The 25,344-nt window shown below is 42.7% G+C and overlaps 1 protein-coding gene across 1 annotated transcript in view; it reads left to right on the top strand.

The window, feature by feature from the left end:
• The first annotated feature begins 4,138 nt into the window (after positions 1–4,138).
• The window catches only part of LOXL2 (lysyl oxidase like 2), a 49,028-nt gene continuing 27,822 nt past the window's right edge, over positions 4,139–25,344 (top strand). The window contains exon 1 of the mRNA XM_069944320.1: positions 4,139–4,281. The gene's annotated coding sequence lies outside the window, so the exon portion shown is untranslated. The remainder of the gene's footprint in view (positions 4,282–25,344) is intronic.

Below are 25,344 nucleotides of genomic sequence, written 5' to 3'. Positions count from 1 at the left end.
TCGCTACTGATAACTAGCAATTTTGTGGTGAACGATTCTGAGGTTCACCAATTACTATCATGGATGATCGTTTCTACATCGTTATATGGTCGCTAATCGTTCCTTAGGACGACCCACACCCCAGGTTTTATCAGCGAACGACTTATTACACAAACAGATATGCGAACGATCAGCGAACTACCAACCATAGTTTTTCAACATTTTTCATTCGTCGTTTGATCATTGGGTGTTATTACACTGACAGATAATCGATAATTTTTGATAGTTATGGCCAATTTTTAAATGAAAATCGCTCCGTGTAATAGGGCCTTTAATCGTTCGCTATTCGCGCACTAATCGTTTGCTGTAATTCCAAATTCGTTCTCTAATCGTTCAGTCTAATTCCAAATCGTTCCTTCAGATGGAGTAAACGATCATAGTAACGATGTTGTAATGTTGTAACGATCGTGAATAAGGACTATTGTACTGTGTAATATGGTGAACAATTTCAGGTAAACGATAAACAATCTTTTTTTGTGCATCGTTAATCGCTAAACGTTAAAAATCTCTTTGTCTAACAGGACCCCCAGTATATCCGGAAACCCTCATGTTCTTGTGTTTTTAGCCACAGATTGCAAAAGTTACGACTCCTGGCAGGAGATTTGGCTTAAAACGTCCAGTTTGGATGAAGCGACTCATAATAGTAGTAAATATAGGGATGGGCCTTTCAGGATAGGTAGTCGGAATTCTAGTTTGGGAAAGCTGGGTGACAATCACTATGGCCTAACTAGAAGTAATGGGAAAGCTGGGTGACAACCCTCCGGTGGAGCTATTATGCCGGTCACCTAGGTCTCCAAGAAACAGATACAAGTAGCTCTTTGTGCAGTTTATGGGAGACCTGGAATAACCCATCAATGTGATATATGTGTGTTACTTTCCATGATCACAAGCAGAGTCATGATGAGACGCACCACCATAAATCACGCCTGAATGGGGCTGAGCTGCACTTCCGGACGCAGCCTGGAGTGGAGCAGCTTCTAGAACAATGAGTAGAATGTACTGCGCGGCGGAATATGTTGGAGCTATAGAAATGACAGGGAGACTCCAAAAAAAAGTTTAGATCTCCCTGATCTTCAGAAGTGAAGAAATAATTTCTTGATCACTGAGTCTTGATACACTGTCTGTATTGGGTGTATGGTAACGGGGGGGGGGATCTGAGATCTGTATAGATCAGGGGGTTTGGTCTGTGCTTTCTATACAGGAGAGGGACTAGTTTGGGGTCTGTATAAAGGGCGGGTCTGGGGCCTGTATAGATGGGGGGGTCTAGTCTAGGGTCTTTATAAGGGGGTCTAATCTGTGGTCTGTATACAGAGGGGGTGATCTGGGATCTGTATGAATTGGGGGTCTGGTCTAGGGTCTTTATAAAGGGGGTCTGGTCTATATACAAAGGGGTGTGATCTGGGATCTGTATAGATTGGGGTGTCTGTAGGGGCTTTATAAAGGGGGTCTGGTCTGTGGTCTGTATAGAGAGGGGGGTGATCTGGGATCTGTATAGATTGGGGTGTCTGTAGCGGCTTTATAAAGGGGGTCTGGTCTGTGGTCTGTATAGAGAGGGGGGTGATCTGGGATCTGTATGGATTGGGGTGTCTGTAGCGGCTTTATAAAGGGGGTCTGGTCTGTGGTCTGTATAGAGAGGGGGGTGATCTGGGATCTGTATGGATTGGGGGGTCTGGTCTTAGGTCTTTTTAAAAGGGGTCTGGCCTGTATACAGAGGGGTGTGATGTGGAGGGGGTCTGGTCTGGGGTCTGTATACAGAGTGATCTGATCTGAGGTCTGGGTGGATAGAGATGTATAGTGTACGGTCTGTATACAGAGCGGTCTGATCTTGGTCTGTATGGAGTGGGATGACTGGTCTATGGTCTGTATTGAGCGGATTTGTATAATGGGGGTCTGGTCTGGGGTCTATAGCTTTAGTTAGACGGTTTGGTGTGTGGTCTCTATTCATTTTGGGGTATACAGAATATTTGTATGTGGGAAAATCTTAAATAACTGATAGAAAGGGAAGATGTGAGGTAAGGGGAGCTCCCTGCTCTGCAGCTGTAAGTCTATAGGAAGACACACAAGAAGCCATTTATCAAAGCTGTGACTTTATTGCCTCCAATTCCTTGTAGTATAGAGATAATTCTTAGAATTACAGAAGGTGCTTGTATCTTATCTAAACATTAGTAAAAGTTACAGGACCTCTTCCCCACCAGGACATGATTTGCAGCACGTTGACAGTTCTCATCCCACATGTGACTGACTCCCCCTCCCATCCCTCCCATCCTCCCAGCTATACTCCAGGTTTCCAGGGAGATCAAAAATGTTCCAGTAGTAAATGAGTAATATAAAAATCATGGACAAAGCGTCTAATAAGCCCCCTGACATCTTCTCCTGGACAAAAGGGTCACGGGGAGGAGACCCATACACTTTGTCCAGATTTGGCACCGCTTGGTATGTCAGGAATGGTCAAACATCTGCAAGGCGCTATGTGATAGATAGATAGATAGATAGATAGATAGATAGATAGATAGATAGATAGATAGATAGGAGATAGATAGATAGATAGATAGATAGATAGATAGATAGATAGATAGGAGATAGATAGATAGATAGATGGATAGATAGATAGATAGATAGATAGATAGATAGATAGATAGATAGGAGATAGATAGATAGATAGAGAGATGATAGATAGATAGATAGATAGATAGATAGATAGATAGATAGGAGATAGATAGATAGATAGATAGATAGATAGATAGATAGATAGGAGATAGATAGATAGGAGATAGATGGATAGATAGATAAATAGATAAGAGATAGATAAATAGATAGATAGATAAAAGATAGATAGATAGATAGATAGATAGATAGATAGATAGATAGATAGATAGGAGATAGATAGATAGATAGATAGATAGATAGCAGATAGATAGATAGAGAGATGATAGATAGATAGATAGATAGATAGATAGGAGATAGATAGATAGGAGATAGATGGATAGATAGATAAATAGATAAGAGATAGATAAATAGATAGATAGATAAAAGATAGATAGATAGATAGATAGATAGATAGATAGATAGATAGGAGATAGATAGATAGATAGATAGATAGCAGATAGATAGATAGAGAGATGATAGATAGATAGATAGGAGATAGATAGATAGAGAGATGATAGATAGATAGATAGGAGATAGATAGATAGATAGATAGATAGATAGATAGATAGATAGATAGATAGATAGATAGATAGCAGATAGATAGAGAGATGATAGATAGATAGATAGATGATAGATAGATAGATAGATAGATAGATAGGAGATAGATAGATAGATAGATAGATAGATAGATAGATAGATAGATAGCAGATAGATAGAGAGATGATAGATAGATAGATAGATGATAGATAGATAGATAGATAGATAGATAGATAGATAGATAGATAGATAGATAGATAGATAGATAGGAGATAGATAGATAGATAGATAGGAGATAGATAGGGGATAGATAGATAGATAGATAGATACATAGATAGATAGATAATAGATAGATAGATAGATAGATAGATAGGAGATAGATAGATGATAGATAGATAGATAGGTAGGTAGATAGATAGATAGATAGATAGATAGATAGATAGATAGGAGATAGATAGATGATAGATAGATAATAAGTAGATAGATAGATAGAAGATAGATAATAGATAGATAGATAGATAGATAGATAGATAGATAGATAGATAGATAGACAGACAGACAGACAAGGGGCAGATCATCTGTCAGGCTCTATGGTTTTCCATACATTCTGTTGCTTCTTTCTCACAGCTCCTACACATGTGTGTGATGTAGCAGAGCTGGGTATGTTTGGGTTGTGCACTAGACTACACATCATCATTTTCTATAGACCCCAGATGGAGGATGTCTTTGGTCACTTGCAGGACTAATGGTTTAACCCCTGAGAGGCCGGTGTGTGGGCTCCTGCGCTGCTACTGAACTCCTATTCCACTCCCATCCATGATCTGACTGGTCAGGATGGGAGAGTCTGCTGGGGGCTGGGGGAGGAGGGGAGTGGGGAGGCTGAGAGGAGGAGAGGAGGGAGGCTTCTGGGAGTTCAAAAAGTGTGCAGAGACCTAGACACTAGAGGGAAAGCTTCCATAACACAGCCAGGGACCCTCATCATCCCAGCACTGAGCAGAGACCCTGTCACACTACAGAGGCTACTCCACCAGGGGGACCTGCAGCTGCTGCTACTGACCTGTGAGTGCACACTCAGTCTATGGGATGGAGGTGGGGGGGGGGGGGGGGGGGGGGGAGAGAGAAAGGGGAAGGAGCTGCCATCAAAGTGAGTGTCCACTATTAGTGTCACAGTCTATTACATATTATATTTCACCACCTGCTGCATAGTCTATTGGGAGTTTATGAAGGGAGAGATGCTCTGCAGATGCTACATGCACATTGTGACATACACACAAATTAGGCAGTGTGTGAAGGGAGAGATGCTCTGCAGATGTCATATGCACACTATGAGATACACAAACGATAGAGATGTTCTGCAGATGCTATATGCACATTGTGACTTACACTAAAGTTAGACAGTGTATGAAGGGAGAGATGTTCTGCAGATGCTATATACACATTGTGACATACACTAAAGTTAGACAGTGTATGAAGGGAGAGATGCTCTGCAGATGTCATATGCACGCTATGAGATACACAAACGATAGAGATGTTCTGCAGATGCTATATGCACATTGTGACTTACACTAAAGTTAGACAGTGTATGAAGGGAGAGATGCTCTGCAGATGCTATTTGCACATTGTGAGAGACACAAAAGTTAGACAGTGTATGAAGGGAGAGATGTTCTGCAGATGCTATTTGCACACTGAGATACACAAAGGATAGAGATGTTCTGCAGATGGAGAAATGTTCTGCACATGTTTCATGGACACAGTGTGAAACATAGAAGTGATACAGTGTATGGAGTAGAGATAATCTGCACTTGTGAGACTCACAAAACTTGGGCAGAGTATGGAAGAGGGATGCTCTGCAACATCCCATGGCTTCTAGGGAGAAATGGTCTGCACACCTTACAAGGACAGAGTGAAATACACAGAAGTTATGTGATGTATGGAGTAGAGATGCTCTGCACATGTTACATGAATATAGTGGGATACACTAGTTATGCAGAGTATAGGAGAAGGATGCTCTGCAGGATCACAGCTTTTGTACATGTTTCATGGAGGAATTTACTACAGGTCAGAGTCATTAACATCCAGACATAACATTACAGATGGAGTGATGCTTCTTGCACTATTTGCATGTGTGACTTCAAGGAGTGATGCTCTGCAGCTCGGATATAGTCTATAGTGAGTAAAGTGTACATGTTACTTATATAGATTGATGCTCTGCAGCAGTGATATAGTCTATAGTGAGTAAAGTGTACATGTTACTTATATAGATTGATGCTCTGCAGCAGTGATATAGTCTATAGTGAGTAAAGGATACATGTTACTTATATAGAGTGATGCTCTGCAGCAGTGATATAGTCTATAGTTAGTAAAGTGTATATGTTACTTATATAGAGTGATGCTCTGCAGAAGTGATATAGTCTATAGTGAGTAAAGTGTATTTGTTACTTATATAGAGTGATGCTCTGCAGAAGTGATATAGTCTATAGTGAGTAAAGGATACATGTTACTTATATAGAGTGATGCTCTGCAGCAGTGATATAGTCTATAGTGAGCAAAGTATATATGTTACTTATATAGAGTGATGCTCTGCAGCAGTGATATAGTCTATAGTAAGTAAAGTGTACATGTTACTTATATAGAGTGATGCTCTGCAGAAGTGATATAGTCTATAGTGAGTAAAGGATACATGTTACTTATATAGAGTGATGCTCTGCAGCAGTGATATAGTCTATAGCAAGTAAAGTGTACATGTTACTTATATAGAGTGATGCTCTGCAGCAGTGATATAGTCTATATTGAGTAAAGTGTATATGTTACTTATATAGAGTGATGCTCTGCAGCAGTGATATAGTCTATAGTTAGTAAAGTGTACATGTTACTTATATATGGTAATGCTCTGCAGAAGTGATATAGTCTATAGTGAGTAAAGGATACATGTTACTTATATAGAGTGATGCTCTGCAGCAGTGATATAGTCTATAGTGAGTAAAGTGTACATGTTACTTATATAGAGTGATGCTCTGCAGATGTAAGATAGCTTATGGTAAATATGTTACTAACACGTATGGAGTAAATATAGTTTTTGGAGAGTAAAGAGTATTCCTCACTTGTTTGGCGTGATAATCTGCAGATGTATATAGCTTATATCAGTGAAGAATAACATGTTAGTTTTATGGAGTGATATATAGCAGTTCTATATATGCTCTGAGTAATGCTCTGCAGCAGAGCTGATGTTCTGCAGACCTCATATAGTTTATGGTTAGCACCTTGTGTAGTCCCCTGATTGCTCTGATGTTTTGTAGAACTTCTCTAGCTTCTGAGGAGTTACCCTATACAGACATTATACAGAATAATCTATATGTCACATCTTGTATAGAGTGATGCTCTGCAGAAGTAACAATGCTGCCTATGCGCTTCCCTACCACATTGATAGAAACGCTCAGTAAATGTAGTTCAGCCTGATGGGGAATGATGCTATGCAGAGGCGTACAATCTCTAAAGAGGGTTGTGTGATTTCAAACTACTTGTCTACATATTCATATCCACATATTAGAGCAGTTTAATGGGTCCCATTACTTGGTCCAGTGGTGAGAGGTTATAAAGAAAAAAAACTGGTGTCAGAAAGTTATACAGATTTGTAAATTACTTCTATTTAAAAATCTCCAGTCTTCCAGTACTTATCAGCTGCTGTATGTCCGGCAGGAAGTGGTGGATTCTTTCCAGTCTGACACAGTGCTTTCTGCTGCCACCTCTGTCCATGTCAGGAATGGTCTAGAGCAGTAGCAAATCCCCATACAATATATTTACTGATGTCCAGACTGGAAAGAATACACCACTTCCTGCAGGGCATACAGCAGCTAATAAGTACCGGAAGACTTAAGATTTTTTTTTATAGAAGTAATTTACAAATCTGTATAATTTGCTGACACCAGTTGATGCTGGAGTACCCCTTTAATTTGATTTGCAGTTGTGTAATACTTGGTTTCTCCAGTGGAGGTGCTACAGGGAAACTAAACACTTACTGCCAGGTTTCCCCACAGATAGGAACAGACTGGTCTGGGGTCTCAGCAGGGGGGGCACTTTATGATCAGCTTATTATCAGGGGACCCCTGTAACAAGTAGAGATTACCCAAACTGGAGGCCCTGTTTTGCCTGTCACCACATTCTCCAGAGTTTGTTCCTAGACCTCCATGTGTCCCCCCTCACAATGTGCTGGTCCCATTAGCACTATAGAAGTGATACTCTGCAGATGTTATGGTGGCCTAGTCACATATTAGTCACAATGCTACTGAGGCTTGTCTATAGAAGAGCGTTATACCATCTAATAGTACAGGATGCTCATTATACCGGTCCATGGTTAGGACGGAGGTGCTCAGCCCTCCCCCTGCCTGTGTACCCCCCATCCCAGCTACATAATGCGCTGCAGACTCCTCTGCTTTACCAATCAGGGGGACTTCCTGCCTGTGATGGATATTCCTGACGTCCCCCCCTGTATTAACCCTGACAGCGCAGAGATTAAATGGCTTTATGGCCGCGTTCCAATCCTCTAGTATTTCCGTCTCTTTCTGAAAAGTAAAGGGGGGCGATGTTTATACTGACCCCAGGGTTCAATTTTACCTCAAAAATATATATAGCCATCTTTATTAAAGGGGATGTTCATCAAAATGTTTTTCTTTCAGATCAACTGGTGCCAAAACTGACAGAGTTTTGTAATTTAATTCTATTATTAACAACTCAAGTCTTCCAGTACTTATTTACTGCTGTATGTCCTGCAGGAAGTGGTGTATTCTTTTCAGTCTGACACAGTGCTCTCTGCTGCCACCTTTGTCCATGTCAGGAACTGTCCAAAGCAGGAAAATATCCCCATAGAAAACTTCTCCTGCTCTCCAGGATGGAACCACTTTCTGCAGGACATATAGCAGCTGATAAGTAGTGGAAGATTTAAGATTTTTTAATAGAAATAAATTATAAATCTTTGCACTTTCTGGTACCAGTTGATTTGAAATGTGATTTTTTTTTTTGTGAACTACCCCTTTAAAGACCAGCCTCTGCCATTATAGAAGAGCCGTGTCCCAAGTGGAAAAGGAAACATTTTTTTCCATGGTTGGAATTTGAAAATTTGTGAAAACTTTGAGCGAAACTTTTTTGGAATGTAAGTGAATGGAGTCATTGGTCACCATTAGAGATGAGCAAACCGGGTTCGGGTTCGAGTCAATCCGAACCCGAACGTTCGGCATTTGATTAGCGTTGGCTGCTGAACTGGATAAAGCTCTAAGGTTGTCTGGAAAACATGGATACAGCCAATGACTATATCCATGATTTCCACATAGCCTTAGGGCGTTATCCAAGTTTAGCAGCCACCGCTAATCAAATGCCGAAAGTTTGGGTTCGGGTGGATTCGAGCATGCTCCAGGTTCGCTCATCTCTAGTCACCATCATTGGGAAATTGTACTTGAGTAAGTCCTTCAGGGTGAAGACTATGAGAAGATGGCCCGGACAACGCCTACACGTTTCACATAAGAGCCCTTTCACTGTGTATTACAAAAGCTGGGGGGAAAAAGCTAATTTGTTCTCGGGTTAGATCTGCAGGGTCTTTGTTCCCAACGTTGTATGGACTAGTTTCCATACAGAGATAAGATGATGAGACTAAAGGGGACGACTCATGAAGAGAGCAGAAGATGACTCCCATGTTGAGATTATTTTTGGATGGATGAGCACTAGAGATGAGGGCACCTCAAGAATACTCAAGTCCGAACGTTCTGTATTTGATTACCGGTGGCTGAAGAAGTTGGATGCAGCTCTAGAGCGTCTAGGAAAACATGGTTACAGCCTATGGCCAAAGGCAGTAGACATGTTTTCCAGGACTCCCTAGATTTGCATCCAACTTCTTCAAATGCTGAATGGGCGGACTCAGACAATGATCCATCTAACCATTGGTATTATTTCCTGGTGGGATGAGCATCTTGAAGACATCTTTGGATCTGACTGTTTTAAGAAGGAAGAAGGACACTAGTATAGGCTTTGAGAATCAACATGGTTGACCTGATTTCTTCCCGAGAGCAGACACCTCAGGGATTCCCCAGTAGGGACCTTCTCACCCATCCACAGAATGGCTTATACTAGAGGAATGTATGAGCTGAGATGTGTGTTAGATGTCCACTGCCCTCACTCATGGTCGTCCACATCACTAACATCTGCCTCAAATAGCCCGCCTGCCAAAATGACTTACTATCATGTTTTGTCAGACATCTGCTGGCTTGATCATTCCATAATAGCTGCTTCCCGTCATAAAATGGTACAATTATCATAAGCGATTGTGAAAGCTTCTTCTAATGTTATGAAAAGTACTCCATTTATGACCGACAGAACTCTATATATCTATGTGTCTATGATACCCATCTAGATCTTAATCTGGCTCCAGACATTTCCCAAAAACCTTTGGGGCACCACTACATACTCAATATCCAAAGCTACCTGTGTAGTCTCATTGAGTTTTTGAAGTCAGGTGTCTGTCAAGAGCTAAATAGGTTACAAAAAAAAAGTGGGCGTTCACTTTAAAGGGAATTTGTGACTGAAAATACTGCGCAATCTACTGGCACCATGTTATAGAGCAGGGAGAGACGACCAGATTGATATATAACTTTATAGGAATTGATTCAGTATAACTTGAAATATATTGATCTAAACCTCTGCTGATTCTGGGAAGTGGGCGGGTTGAATCAGTGACTGACAGTTATTTTTGTATACACACTCATACAAAGAAGGCTGTCAATCATAGCATGGCTCCACCCACTGGTCTACGAAGCTCAGAATTTAGGTCATAAAGGACAAGTTCTACTGATTTTTTTTTTAAAGAAAACTATATATCAATCCACTCAGCTCTTCCTGCTCTATAACATGATGCTGATAGCTTGGGTAGTATTTTCATAGTGACAGATTCCCTTTAAGCCATCCAATCTGATTTAGTCAATGGAATCATATACATAGTACATATAGTACATGTTCCCACAAAGTTCCACAATGCTTATTATAGATTTTGGACCAAGCCTGTTTCCATTTGCGGTAATGGGCTTTCTTGCCTATGTTCAGCCTGGGCCTAGTTATTGTCTATGTCAGCGTGACTCTTGGATCTGTTCCAGGTGAAGCACATGCTTCGAGGACACATAGGGAGTGATCGCTGCCGCCAGACACACTCCTCCTCTGTTCTCACAAGGAGAAATCATGCTGGAAATTTGCTCCGTTTAATTAACTCCATACAATATGCGGTGTACAGACTTGTTTGTCGGCGTTCTGTACAGAAATTTACATCTACAATTTCTTCTATTCTGTAGAATAGACCAGACAACCATCTCTAAACCAAATACTTTGAGATATTATGATACACTCATCGATGCTAATTTCACTAAAGTATTAATAACCTATACAAGTTATGGCCTGTAGCTCAACCTTCCATAGACTATCAGTCTTTGAGAGTCCCTGATGGAGTCCAGGTTGCCCACTTCCCATCCATTCACTCATCTCACAAAATTGGGGATCCTAGCAATTGGACTCCCACTAATACAATACAATTCCCACTAATACAATAGTCATTCCCTATCCTAGGAGATGGGGCGTATGTTGTAGTCTTCAAATAACCCATTGAACAGAATAGGACCCCCTGTTCAAGAATCTTTTTGTCTCTCCCATTGATTTTATCTGTGTAGTTCTTGAGTGCAGGGTAAGGTTTCCCCCAAAGATTAATGGCAGGACTTTTTAAACAAAAAGGGGTCTGTACAAAGAGAACAAATCCTTTAAGGAATTTCTAATTAGCATTGGTCAATTGGGAGGCCGGTAAGTGAGTGACCAGGATTGTTCTGGGTGAGTGACGTCATTACCATCTATCTAGTTGAGTGACTTGGACTATTCATTACATTACAATTAGTTGAGCGATGGTCGGTAGAGTTCAGCTAGATGAATGACCTGCAGGCATTACTGACTCTTCTAGCTGAGGGACTGGACAAGGCATCACAGCACATCTCCAGCACTGACCATTACCGCCCATATAACTACAGCCGACAAGCAATGCTCCATACAGTCCATCTAGTTCAGGGACAGTAATGGCAAGTACAGGCCATGTAGCTGAGTGACGTTGGTGTCATCCTAAGTGAGCTGTACAGTATATGGAAGATGTGTGATAGTAATGGTCTGTACAGTATATGGATGTGTGATAGTAATGGTCTGTACAGTATATGGATGTGTGATAGTAATGGTCTGTACAGTATATGGATGTGTGATAGTAATGGTCTGTACAGTATATGGATGTGTGATAGTAATGGTCTGTATAGTATATGGATTTGTGATGGTAATGATCTGTATAGTACAAGGATGTGTGATGGCAATGATCCGTATAGTATATGGATGTGTGATGGCAATGATCTGTATAGTATATAGATTTGTGATGGAGGTGATCTTTATAGTACAAGGATGTGTGATGGCAATGATCCGTATAGTATATGGATGTGGGATGGTAATGATCCGTATAGTATATGGATGTGTGATGGCAATGATCTGTATAGTATATGGATGTGGGATGGTAATGATCCGTATAGTATATGGATGTGTGATGGCAATGATCTGTATAGTATATGGATGTGTGATGGCAATGATCCGTATAGTATATGGATGTGGGATGGTAATGATCCGTATCGTATATGGATGTGTGATGGTAATGATCTGTATAGTATATGGATGTGTGATGGCAATGATCTGTATAGTATATGGATGTGTGATGGTAATGATCAGTATAGTACAAGGATGTATAATGGCAGTGATCTGTATAGTATATGGATTTGTGATGGCAATGATCTGTATAGTATATGGATGTGTGATAGTAATGATCTGTATAGTATATGGATGTGTGATGGTAATGATCTGTATAGTATATGGATTTGTGATGGAGGTGATCTGTATAGTACAAGGATGTGTAATGGCAATGATCTGTATAGTACAAGGATGTGTGATGGCAGTGATCTGTATAGTACAAGGATGTGTGATGGCAATGATCTGTATAGTATATGGATGTGTGATGGCAATGATCTGTATAGTATATGGATGTGTGATGGTAATGATCTGTATAGTATATGGATTTGTGATGGCAGTGATCTGTATAGTATATGGATGTGTGATAGTAATGATCTGTATAGTATATGGATGTGTGATGGTAATGATCTGTATAGTATATGGATGTGTGATGGTAATGATCTGTATAGTATATGGATGTGTGATGGTAATGATCTGTATAGTATATGGATGTGTGATGGCAGTGATCTGTATAGTATATGGATGTGTGATGGCAATGTTCTGTATAGTACAAGGATGTGTGATGGCAGTGATCTGTATAGTACAAGGATGTGTGATGGCAATGATCTGTATAGTATATGGATGTGTGATGGCAATGATCTGTATAGTATATGGATGTGTGATAGTAATGATCTGTATAGTATATGGATGTGTGATGGTAATGATCTGTATAGTATATGGATTTGTGATGGAGGTGATCTGTATAGTACAAGGATGTGTGATGGCAGTGATCTGTATAGTATATGGATGTGTGATGGTAATGGTCCCAACAGTCTATGGTTGAATGACATGGTGTTTGTCTTTGGAGACAGTCAGTATATAATGTGTGTACTGTACATATGTTGCGTACATGCCTGGATTACAGATGTTACACGGGGGCACATTCCTTAATAGGTCACTTAAAGGGTTATATAACAATCTGGAGCCCATTACCTCTACCCAACCAATATGCAAGTCCTCCAATACCCCCCCCCCCCCCCCGCCCACCTAAGTCTACCGTGTAGTTCTACTTGACCACCATAGCTGTCACCATTTGCAGAGTGCTTTCCCATCACTTTCCCTTTTGTCTACCCTCCATTCCTCACGTTCTGCTGGTCTCACACCTCCCAGCTTTCTCATTACTAAATGGCTTTTCAGGATGATGCCGAATAACCTCAGGGGCTTCAGATCTGCTCCACTACAGTTGCTCTTTGTCTTCTCAGTTGGTTTCCTAAAACCTTCTTCCTCTGTTTGACACCAGGTGCACTGGTCGGCATTCAACGTCTGACTTGCTGTCGAAAGGTTAACAACTTTCACAGGTCATGAACACATTTTGCCACTGCAGACACTAGCCGCACACCGACGGGCCTATTGGGACCGTGCAACCCTCCTGCGATTTGGGCTTCTTTCTTTAAGGTGCTTTCTGTAAAATTTGGTGAATTATTTTTTTTAGAGTAATCTTTATTACAAACACCGACTTAGGCAATTGTATGGTTGATGGAGTCCACAGTTGATGTACTGATGAGATACAAGGTCCTAGCAACATATGGCCCAACGTAAGGCCCTATTACAGAAAGCTATTATCGCTGCATTCGTCCGGTATCGTCCGTTACGGACGTGTAATAGAAGACAACGATCAGCCGACATGCACGAACAAACAATCAGCCTGGCAATGATCTGCTGCCATTGCTATCTTCTATGGGCTGCCTGGACGAGCCCCACAGCTCCCCGCACACACACTCCCCTCACACTTACCCGGTCGCTGTTGGCGCGTGTAATAGCACCGGCAGGTAGCGGGGAACGAGGAGCAATCGAGCGCTGGTGTTCGCTTGCTCCTGTGAATCAGCCTGTGTAATAGGACCTCGCAAACGAGATTGTTTATCGTTGACCTGAAGTCGTTCACCATATTACAAAGAGCGATTGTCCTTAGTTATGATCGTTACAACGGTCCTTACTACGATTGTTTACTCCATCTGATCCCAGGAAAAGACGGCACCATGTGGAATTACACTGAACGATTAGCGAACGAATGCGGAATTACAGCGAACGATTAATGAACGATTAACAATGATTTTAGGGTCAGATCTAAATGAACGACCAACGACACGTGATCGATTTTCCGATCGTTGCCTGCAATTACACAGGACGATAATCGTTTAAATTCGAAGAATATAACGATTTTCACGTCCCGTGTAATAGGGCCCTTATTGCTGGTGGTCTGATCGCTGGAGGTCCCACTGGGAACACTTTGTGAACAGATTATTCAACTATTAAGGCTTTTGCAACCGGAGCCCATTCCAGCTGCACACTATGCAGAGTGTACTGGTCCCAGTAGAATGACTAGAAGTACCTATCCTCTATCTGCACTGCTAACATGACCTGAGGCCGTGAACATGAAGTTTACCTTCCCGTTTATTTGAGGTATTTTCTTGTCCTATTAATGGCCCTAGGGGCATTCCTCCTGCTAATCACGTATAGCTACATATTTCAATGTGAAATGAACCCCATATGTGTCGGGATTTGTATATACATTGTTAGTAACCTGAGAGTTCTCTACACGGATTCCCAGAACGTTACTATTACGTGATGGATCCAGCTCTGCATATAAATGTGTCTACAGACTGGACAGGGGCGCAGTACACACATGTGCAAACTCTTATTCTTTTTTTCCTTGTTTTGTACGTCTCATCCCGAAATGGTGTGATTTCTGTAACAGTCTTCTCATGTCTCCCATGGCCCATGTGGGGGGGCTCTAAAACAAACAGGACGAGGCAGTGCACTGGAAGCCAGACTAGACTAAAGGCCCTTTTACATAGGCCGATTATTGGGTGGCAAGAACGCCCATCACCAATAATGGGCTCTGCAAATAAGCACTGATCTGCGTCTTCATTTCACACTTTAAAAAGTGGTCCCCGTTTTCAGGCTATTGAATCCTACAAGATAACAGTATACGCGTACCTGCCTTCAAAATATGGTGAAATAGATAGATAGCCCCTAAATGACAGAATGCATTGATAGTGTGAAGACACCAAAAATAGTGATACAGTAAGAGTCCATAGAAATTTCAGGCAGAATCTGCACTGATGCATCTTCCAACTTTTAGGGTACAAACCCACACACCGTATACGCAGCAGATACGCAGCAGATACGCAGCAGATTTGATGGTTTAGATTTGATGCTGTGTTCAGTTATTTAGATCTAATCTGCTGTGTATTTGTTGCGTATTTGCTGCGTATCGCAGCAGTAAATACGCTGCATATACGGTGTGTGGGTTTATACCCTTACCCTGCAATCTGATTCCAATTGATTTCATTTTGGGTGCTGAGCTGCAGCATGCATGCCTCCCTCCCCCACCCCCACCCCTCCCTGCTGATTATACCACAGGGCTTAATTTACAGCATTGAGCCTTGCATATCAATTAGTCAAGTCCAGATGGGAGGACATTATAGTGGCATTCTTGCTTTGGCTTAGCCCTGCCTTTTTGACACAAACAGTGGGCGTGATCTGGAGCTAACACCAATCCAAATTCACATGGAAGGCTGAATCTGCAAGACAACTTCTGACTGATGTCAATGAGACTTTCTGCTTGTATTTCTGCGCCAAACAAACTCTTGGGTCTAGATCTTGTTCAGTGCTAAAGTGTCAAAGAGAGTGTTCTGAGCTGCAGCATGCATGCCTTCTCCCTCCCCACCCCTCCCTGCTGATCACCCTACAGGGCTCATCTTGCAGTACTGAGCTATGATATCAATTAGTCAAGTCCGGTCAGGGAACATTATAATGACATGCAAGCTTTGGCTTAGCCCAGCCTTTTTGACGCTGCTGTGGGCATGATCTAGAGCTGACAGATTCCCGTTAAGGCTAGGTTCACACACAGTAAAATAAAAGCAAAATACGGTTACAATAAGGAATAAATATAACTCTTATTTAATTATATACTACATTAAATTATATGGAAAAACTAGATGTCACAGATCAACATGTTTCCATAGACTTTAATGTAGCACATTAATAAAACTGTCAGATTTTTTCCTTATTTTAAGGCCATGTTTAGCTTTTATTTCACTGTGTGTGTGAACATAGCCTGAAGGTGCATTCTTAGCATTGTGTGATCTCTGGGAGGTCCGAGGACCCTCACAGATCCACAGAATGAAGACCCTTGCATTGCAGTAGACTGTATAAGGTCTAATAGCGGCTGCCATGGATGAGAGCAGTGCTATGAGATATATATCAGCTACTGGGGGTTATATCCCCAACAATAACACATTTAGGGCTCATCCTTCGGCATCTTTCCATCTCAGCTATTTTTAGACATTGTTGGTAACTGAACAGGTGCTGGAGCAGGAGAGTCTCTCTAGGTAATGTCCCCAAGGCAAAATCCATTTATTTCAATAAGACAGCAAAAAAAAAAAAGAAAACCACAACACAGAATAAAAGTGACACCACCCCGAGGATATGAAGTGTTCACGCTGGATGCAGTTTGTACCTTCAGGCAACTTCTGTGCTGATATGACCTAATATCTCACCAATATTCTACATGTTACCTGTGAGAACCAGGTGTAACCCTGATGATTGATGGGGCTGAGGAGAAGACGTCTGTATGCAGACACATCTAGTTTCCACAATTCTACAAACTCACTACTTTGATCTAGGGACGCAGTGGTAAATCTGGTGCCCACACCTACCATGTTATAGTCATTATACTGGTGTCTTCTTATGTGGCCCCTAAAGCACCAGAACCAGTGTATGCCTGTTATGGTACCTCTTAAAGGGGTGGGATATATAGCATGTGGCATTTGATTACCAGTGACTGCATAAGTTGGATGCAGCCTTAGAGAGGCCTGCAAAACATGGATACAGCCTATGGCCTATGGCTCTATCCATCATTTCCAGGTAGCCTTAGGGCTGCATCCAACTTCATCATCCACCGGTAATCAAATGCTGCACGCTTGGGTTTCAACGGACCTGAATGGGCTCGAGGTTTACTCATCTCTAGCAGCAAGTGAATAGTCAGTCCTGGAAGATGATGTGAAAGCAACAAAAATGGCCAAATGTGAGGATCTAAGGACCCTATTACACGTGTCAATTATCGTGCGGAAAACCGCTATATTGTCCGAATTTAAACGATAATCGTCTTGTGTAATTGCAGGCAACGATTAAAAAAATCGTTCGTATGTCAGAGATCTGACCCTAAAATCATTGTTAATCGTTTGCTGTAATTCCGCATTTGTTAGCTAATCGTTCACCGTATTTCCAAATTGATTCACTAATGCTGCGTTTACACAGAGCGATAATTTGCCCAATCGATCGTTTAACGATTTTGGTTTTTATAACGATCAGCGTTTAGACAGAGAAAAATTGTTAGAAAAATCGTGAGAAAAATCGTTATTGCGATCGTTTTTAAGATCTGTTGAGCCCATCTTTCACATAGGGTGAATCTTTGAAAGACTGTTTACGTTCTGCGAATTTTTAGCGAACGACCAACGATGATTTGAGAACATGCTGAAAGACCAAAATGAATGATTTCTCGCTCGTCGCTTGATTGTTTGCTGTGTTTATACGGAACGATTATTGCTCAAATGCCATCGTTATTGCGAAAATTCTAACAACAATCGTTACGTGTAAACGCAGCATAATTCAATGTAATTGCACATCGTTCCTTCTTTTGCTGGAATCAGATGGAGTAAACGATCATAGTAACGATCGATGTAGCGATCATATCTAACAACTATCGTTCTGTGTAATGTCGAGAATGATTTCAGGTTAACGATAAACAATCTCATTTGCGATTATTCATGGTTAATTGCTAGCTTCGTTTAATAGGACCCTAAGCGACACAGGCTATTGTGATGCCTACATGACTTGGTCAGGGTCTCTCCAAAATGGCAGGTCTGGTGGGGTGTTGCTGGTATGCAGTGGTTTGAAGCTACCAAAAGTTCTCCAAGGAAAGACAATGGATACTCTGGGTAATGTTCTCCTAGGGAATTCCTTGGGCTCTGACATCATGTGGATGTTACCGTGATATAAACCTCCTACCTAAACATTGTAGGTATTCCCTAATGGCAACGAGATAATGCCCCGACCACACTAAAATCATGTCAAAGAGATCATAGTGTTGACTTGGCCTCCAAATTCTTCTGATCTCAATAGGGCATATGTGGAAGGTGCTGGAAAAACCTGTCTGATCCATGAAGGCTGCACCTCATTATTAGGCTACGTTCACACAGAGCAAAAGGGGGGGATTACGCGAGGAAATATTTCCGCCTGAAATCAACTGACGCTGAATTCCGAGCAGAATATAAGCAGAATGTAAGCAGAATCCCTGCGTATTCCGCTAGGAAAGTGTTCAGCTCGTATTTAGCTCTTGACAAATTCAGCGCGGAATACTCGAGGAATCCGCGCTGAATCCGCATGCATTCAGCGCTGAAATTCAGCGAGTATTTGGCGAGTAAACTAGACTATACCAGAATATATACTAGAATCCTCCTCCCCCCTTTTTTCCCCATTTCCGCGCTGATTCAGCGCGTAATTTCCGCTTGTATTACGCTTGCATTACGCGCGTATTCCGCGCTGAAACAGAAAATCAGAGCCCCATTGACTTGTATAGGCTTCCGCTAGCGGAAGAATGAACATGTTCATTCTTCTGGCGGAAAGCGGATTAGTTCAGTGCGGAAATTCCACCGTGTGAACTGCAGAGCAGAATTTCCATTCAACACAATGGAAATTAGCTCTGCACCTATTTTAACGGATGAAATTTCAGCGCTGATTCAGCGCAGAAATTCAGCTGCTTTTGCTCTGTGTGAACGAGCCCTTAGGCAGATAGTTGTAATTTTATGGCTGCTCGGTATATATATACAGTACATGCAGATTTTATATAGTGCCCCCATTTAGTGGCGATTAGACGTTTTCATGGAGAGGGCACTGGTAAGTCTTACAATGTGCTGGGGTTATGGGGGGAGATGATCATATTTCCTGGAGTTCCCCTTAATCCTCTTCATTCATCATCTTCCCTCCGAAGCCATCTCCACTCCACAGACATAACTGGGCGATGACATCACTGGAATATGAGGTTTTGTGTAAGAAGGCCTCTGGGCTGGCTCAGACCTTTCCCTGGTAACTGGATATGCATTTAAGGAACAATAAACTTGCAGTGAAAGCAGGAATTTCTATACATAGACAAACAGCAGTAGGGATAATAATGGACGAGTGCTGTGGAGCAGGGTAATACAACGTCCCTCATATATTTTTTTTAGTACAATGGGATATAAACTGCTTACTCAGGACAAGCAGACACAGGCTCAGTGGGTTTATACAAGGGACTGTATACGTGGTTGGGCCTGGGGCAGACAACAGACATACAGGAATCTGTGATCAGAGCCTAATAAAGTCTACATTCACAGATCATCCATCCCCGCAGCGCTGCCTGTCACTGGATGCAACAATGCAGATACTGAGCAGATATGCAGAGAGTGGACGGCACTTCATATGGACTGGATACTGGATCTATCCATCTCTCTCTTCTGTATAGGTAGACAAATAAAGACTGATGGGTTTTTATAGAGAACATTTCTTTATGATAACATTTGGTGGAAAAGTCAATGTAGCTCCACTGAAGTTGATTGTATGCAGAATATAGGCACATCAGATCTCGCAATACAAGTCTAAGGGCCGTATTAGATGGCCACATAAGTTGATGTAAGCGAGCGCCGATCTTCTAGATCGGTGCTCACTCACTCAGCCCATATAGAGCATGATATTCATGCATCAAAAGCTATATTATATATATATATATATATATATATATATATATATATATATATATAAAATCATTAGCGATGTCCATGCAGCACTTGCCTAGTAATTGTAAAATAATAAAGTACATACATTACCTCTCCACGCTCCCTGATATCCTGCTAGCTTTGGCCCGCTCCCTGCAGTGTCTGAAGTGACGGGCTGCTCAGCCAATCACCTGGACAGTGTTGCTGCCGGTGATTGGCTGAGCAGCTTGTCACTTCAGACACTGTGGGGAGCGGGCTGAAACTAGCAGGATATCAGGGAGCGCGGAGAGGTATGTAAGTTTTTGGGTTTCTTTTTCCCACAGCCATCGGCCATGCATCACTATTACACGTAGCAATGCGGGTCCAACAATCTTAGGTCTGGCTGATCATTGTCTTTATTACATGGAGTAATGATCTGCCGAATCGTCCTGATTGGGCAGAATATCGCTTTGTGTAATACGGCCCTAAGAAGCCTATAAATAGATCTAATGTGGGCACTGTAATAGATATAGGACTAATATGATCACTAACCATGGCAGAATCTGGCAACCATAGAATGAAGTCTATGGGAACAGCAGATTAGGCCTGGCCATAGAATTGTGTCTATGGCATGGGCGGAGATGCGCGCCGCCGCGAGCGGGTACGAGTGTCGGAATCCACCTGAACATCTCCACGCAGATTCCGTAGTGTGAACCCACCCCTAATCTCCCTAGAGCACTGCACACACTGAGTCTTCCTAAAGCTGTGCTCACACTGAGTCTCCCTAAAGCACTGCTCCCACTGAGTCTCCCTAAAGCACTGCTCACACTGAGTCTCTCTAAAGCACTGCACACACTGAGTCTTCCTAAAGCACTGCACACACTGAGTCTCCCTAAAGCACTGCTCACACTGAGTCTCCCTAAAGCACTGCTCCCACTGAGTCTCCCTAAAGCACTGCTCACACTGAGTCTCCCTAAAGCACTGCACACACTGAGTGTTACTAAAGCACTGCACACACTGAGTCTCCCTAAAGCGCTGCCCACATTGAGTCTTGCTAAATCTCTGCTCACACTGAGTCTTCCTAAGGGCCCTATTCCACCGGACGATTATCGTTTGCATAATCATTAACGATCTCAAACGACCGCATGGAATGATAGTCGTTACTTATGATCGTAATTGCGATCGTTTTTTCTTCTTTTTTCGCTAATGCGTTCGCATCTATTGCGAACGACCGAACAATGTCTTATTCAATGCGAACGATTTGCAAACGTTTTGCGAACGAGCAACGATAAAAATAGGTCCAGGTCTTATAAAGCGATCAACGATTTCTCATTCGCTTGTTAATCGTTAACTGCATTTCAACCGAAGGATTATCGTTTAGATTCGAATGATTTAATGATAATCTGAACGATAATCGTCCGGTGGAATAGGGCCCTAAAGCGCTGCCCACATCGAGTCTTCCTAAAGCTCTGCCCACATTGAGTCTTCCTAAAGCACTGCTCACACTGAGTCTTCCTAAAGCTCTGCCAACATTGAGTTTCCCTAAAGCACTGCTCACACTGAGTCTCCCTAAAGCACTGCTCATAATGAGTCTCCCTAAAGCGCTGCCCACATTGAGTCTTCCTAAAGCTCTGCCCACATTAAGTCTTCCTAAAGCACTGCTCACACTGAGTCTTCCTAAAGCACTGCTCACACTGAGTCTTCCTAAAGCACTGCTCACACTGAGTCTTCCTAAAGCACTGCACACACTGAGTCTTCCTAAAACATTGCACACACTGAGGGCCACATGTATCATCCGGCGAACGGATGATTTTCTGCGGAAAGTGCCGATTTGCGTAGTTTTTTATTCGCAAATCGGCACTTTCTGCCGAGTACGCCAGGGGGGCGGAAAGGGGGCGTGTAGTGGGTGGAACGGAGGACGCGGACTCAGAGTCCGCGCGATTTACCATCCGTTCCGCCCAAATGTACGCCGAAAACCTACTCCAATCCTCAGCTGGCGTAGGTTTTCGGCGGTGCGCACCGGCGCACACGGGATTTATGTAGAGGCAGTCCGCCTCTACATAAATCTCCGTGGAGCCGGAGCTGCGGGGGCATTTATAAGTCCGGCGTAAAAAACGCCGGACTTAATAAATGCCCCCCTGAGTCTTTCTAAAGCTCTGCTCCCACTGAGTCTTCCTAAAGCTCTGTTCACACTTCCATCATAGGTATTTCATGTGATGATTTCTCAATATATACCTGACTAAAAGAGCAGATGTATACCATTATACAGGCATACAAGTCCACATCTTTAAAAAAAAAAAAAGAAAAAAAAAAAAAAGAATTTCATATGGGTACATGCTTAAAAAAGTTTCATAGTATAAAGTGGTTAAACAGGGAGTAAAGAACACTGTAAGGGTGCCTTACCGCTGCGTGTATGTAATTCTGCCGGCCCCTTAACCCCTTCAGCTTCCGCCCGCCTCCCGCTTCCACTCCACTGTATACATTACCTCTTCTCGCTGCACGGGGTCCCGACGTACTGCTCTCCCGCCCGGCCAATCAGTGTGTTGCCCAGCCGCAGCCACTGATTGGCCGGGCAGGAGAGCAGTACGCCGGGACCCCGTGCAGAGAGGACAGGTAATGTATACAGAGCAGGAGCGGAGCGGGAGGTGGGTCGGAAGCTGAAGGGGTTAAGGGGCTGGCAGAATTACATACACGCAGCGGTCGTTCAGACCGCTGCGTGTATGTAGTGAAAGTGATCTGCCAGGACCTAGACGACTCGCAGCGTAATTTACGCTGCGAGTCACTAGGTGTGAAGGCACCCTAATGGAGATTTCAGAATGTATTTAGCGTAAGATGCATATGTGTGAACAGAGCCATAGGACAGTCCAGGTTTCTATATACTGGATGTAGTTGGATTTCCTGCATGATCTTGAGGTAACCTTGGCCCAACCGGAACAACTTGGTTGTATTGGACATAAATAAGCTCAAAGAGGACGTCTACTAAAATATCAAAGAGTAAAGATATTTCCGACTGACCGAAATAACACTCGACTCCTTACTGTTTGACAAGAACACTTGTCCTGGCTGTCATTTTACATGGCCACACGGCTTCAAGTCTCAGAAGACCTTGAACGTTACTTTTTGGGTTGCTATATTGGGAAGAACATTTTGATGTCTTCCATAGTCTGCCGTAAAGAAAAGACCCTATGAATCTCAGTTTCTCCGCATATCTCAAAGACCCCTCCACCAGAGACCACCCAACCAAGCCTTGTCACTGTGTGATCTCCCCATGTATGATGAATAGATGTAGATGTTACCAAGTTGTGGTCTAGGAAAACATTGATGTCATTCTTTCCGTGGAGAGAAGACCTATGACCAACGGCCAAACAAATCCCCCTTTGGCTAATGAGAATAACATACACATCCAAGTACAATGGGGCTCACACGTGATAAAGACATTTCCTAAGGAAGTGTCCGCAGTCTGCTATGCCTCACTGAGAAGGTCACGGGTGTCTTCTAAATGCTCAGCTCTAGTTACATGTGTAAGACATTACTGTGTCTGTCATATATAGCAGAGATTGTAAAACTATTACTGTATATTCTCTCCCCTCCAGGATAAGTATAGTGCATATCCAGTTCTGCTATATCTGTGCACCCCATGGTGTCTATATGCATATTGTTCTCTTCTTTTTCAGATTTGGTGGGCCCCAGATGTGGGACACCCATGGATCAGAAAATGATGGCATACGCTATCTAGTGGGAATAGCCCAATAAATAGGCTGTCAAATTAAAGGGGTACTCCAGTTAAATGTTTTTTTTTTCTTTCAAGTCAACTGGTGTCAGAAAGTTATATAAATTTGTAAAAATCCCAGTTCCAGTACTTATCAGCTGCTGTATGTCCTAAAGGAAGTGTAGTATTATTTCCAGTCTGACACAGTGCTCTCTGTCGCCACCTCTGTCCATGTCAGGAACTATGCAGAGCAGGAGAGGATTTCTATGGGGATTTGCTACTGCTCTGGACAGTTCCTGTCACAGACAGAGGTGACAGCAGAGCACCTTTAAGGACCCTATTCCAAGGGACGATTATCGTTCGAAAAATCGTTAGATCGTTCGTAATTGAATGATAATCGTTTTTGTGTAATAGCAGACAACGATTAGACTAGAAATCGTTGGTCGTTTGATAGAATTCGGACCTATTTTTATCGTTTGCAAATCTTTTCCGCATCGTTCGGTGTAATAAGACGTCGTTCAGTCGCTCGCAGTAGGGACAACAGGACGACCATAAGAACGATCATAAGTAATGTTCATCATTCTGTGTAATTGGGGGAATGATTTCAGGTCGTTCGCCATAGTGGTCATTTGAGATCGTTTAACATTGATCTTTGAAAAATCGCTTTGTGGAATCTGACCAAGAGATCACATGTACTAGTGACTTATTAAAGCAGGTACATGTTGGGTAGGGCACTTGGGATCCCCTCTATGAGCCTACTTAGCATGAGTGGTCACAGGTCCCCAGCTCTCGAGAGTTCAGGACTTGGCTATCTTTGGCAGTCTCAAAGCAAGTGAATGCAGCAAAGTCCAAGCACTAAGGCTCCGTGTACACGGAGCAAAACTTGCGGAATTCCGCTGCAAACCCCACCAGCCTCCCTGTCATAATGACAGTCTATGGGAGGCTCGCACGTCTCGTCTCTCCATGCTGAGGAATAAACATGTTCATTCTTCAACGCAGAGAGAAGAGGCGCGCGAGCCTCCCATAGACTGTCATAGACCGCCAGTTTTGCTCCTTGTGAACGGAGAGACTAAGAGGGAGATTTATCAAACATGGTGTAAAGTAAAACTGTCTCAGTTGCCCCTAGCAACCAATCAGATTCCACCTTTCATTTTCCAAAAAGTCTGTGAGGAATGAAAGGTGGAATCTGATTGGTTGCTAGGGGCAACTGATCCAGTTTCACTTTACACCATGTTTGATAAATCTCCCCCTTAGTCTCTCTGTTCACTTGGTGGATAAGGGATCCCTAATTACTTGATCGATGGGGATCCAACTAGTCATACCTCCATTACAGGATATATAAGTTACAATCTCGGGATAACCCCCTTAGAAGGAAATTTTAATCTCATGAAGTGATGTCACATGGTTAGAATATGTCCAGTCAAAGAGACTCCCAATAATCCTTAGAATAATGGGGGTGCAGTTCTGGTTTAGTATTAAGTCCCATTGTAAAGGTGCCTAATCAGAGGCGTAACTAGAAATGGGTGGGCCCCATAGCAAACTTTTCATTGGGGCCCCCGCCTTCCCGAATGACCACTAAGCCATCAAGTCTAGTCATAACTGCAAGGACTTATCAGGACACTTGCAGTTAAAGGGACATTTGCAGATTCCGGGAGGCCCACTTGGCCACCTGGTGCTGCAAATGATGACGGCTCAGGGGGCCCAGTGTATTTCAGGAGCAGGAAGTGGGGCCCCCTGATGTGGTGGGCCCCATAGCAGCCGCTATGGCTACTATAGTGGTAGTTACGCCCCTGGTGCCTATACAAACAGGGGTGGGTTTGGCGCAGGTGCATGGGGTCTCCCGACTCA

This window comes from Dendropsophus ebraccatus, chromosome 1 (genome assembly GCF_027789765.1).
Source record: "Dendropsophus ebraccatus isolate aDenEbr1 chromosome 1, aDenEbr1.pat, whole genome shotgun sequence".
Classification (NCBI taxonomy): Eukaryota; Metazoa; Chordata; class Amphibia; order Anura; family Hylidae; genus Dendropsophus; species Dendropsophus ebraccatus.
The sequence above is the reverse complement of the archived record's forward strand: the minus strand, read 5'-3'. Positions and strand labels throughout refer to the sequence as shown.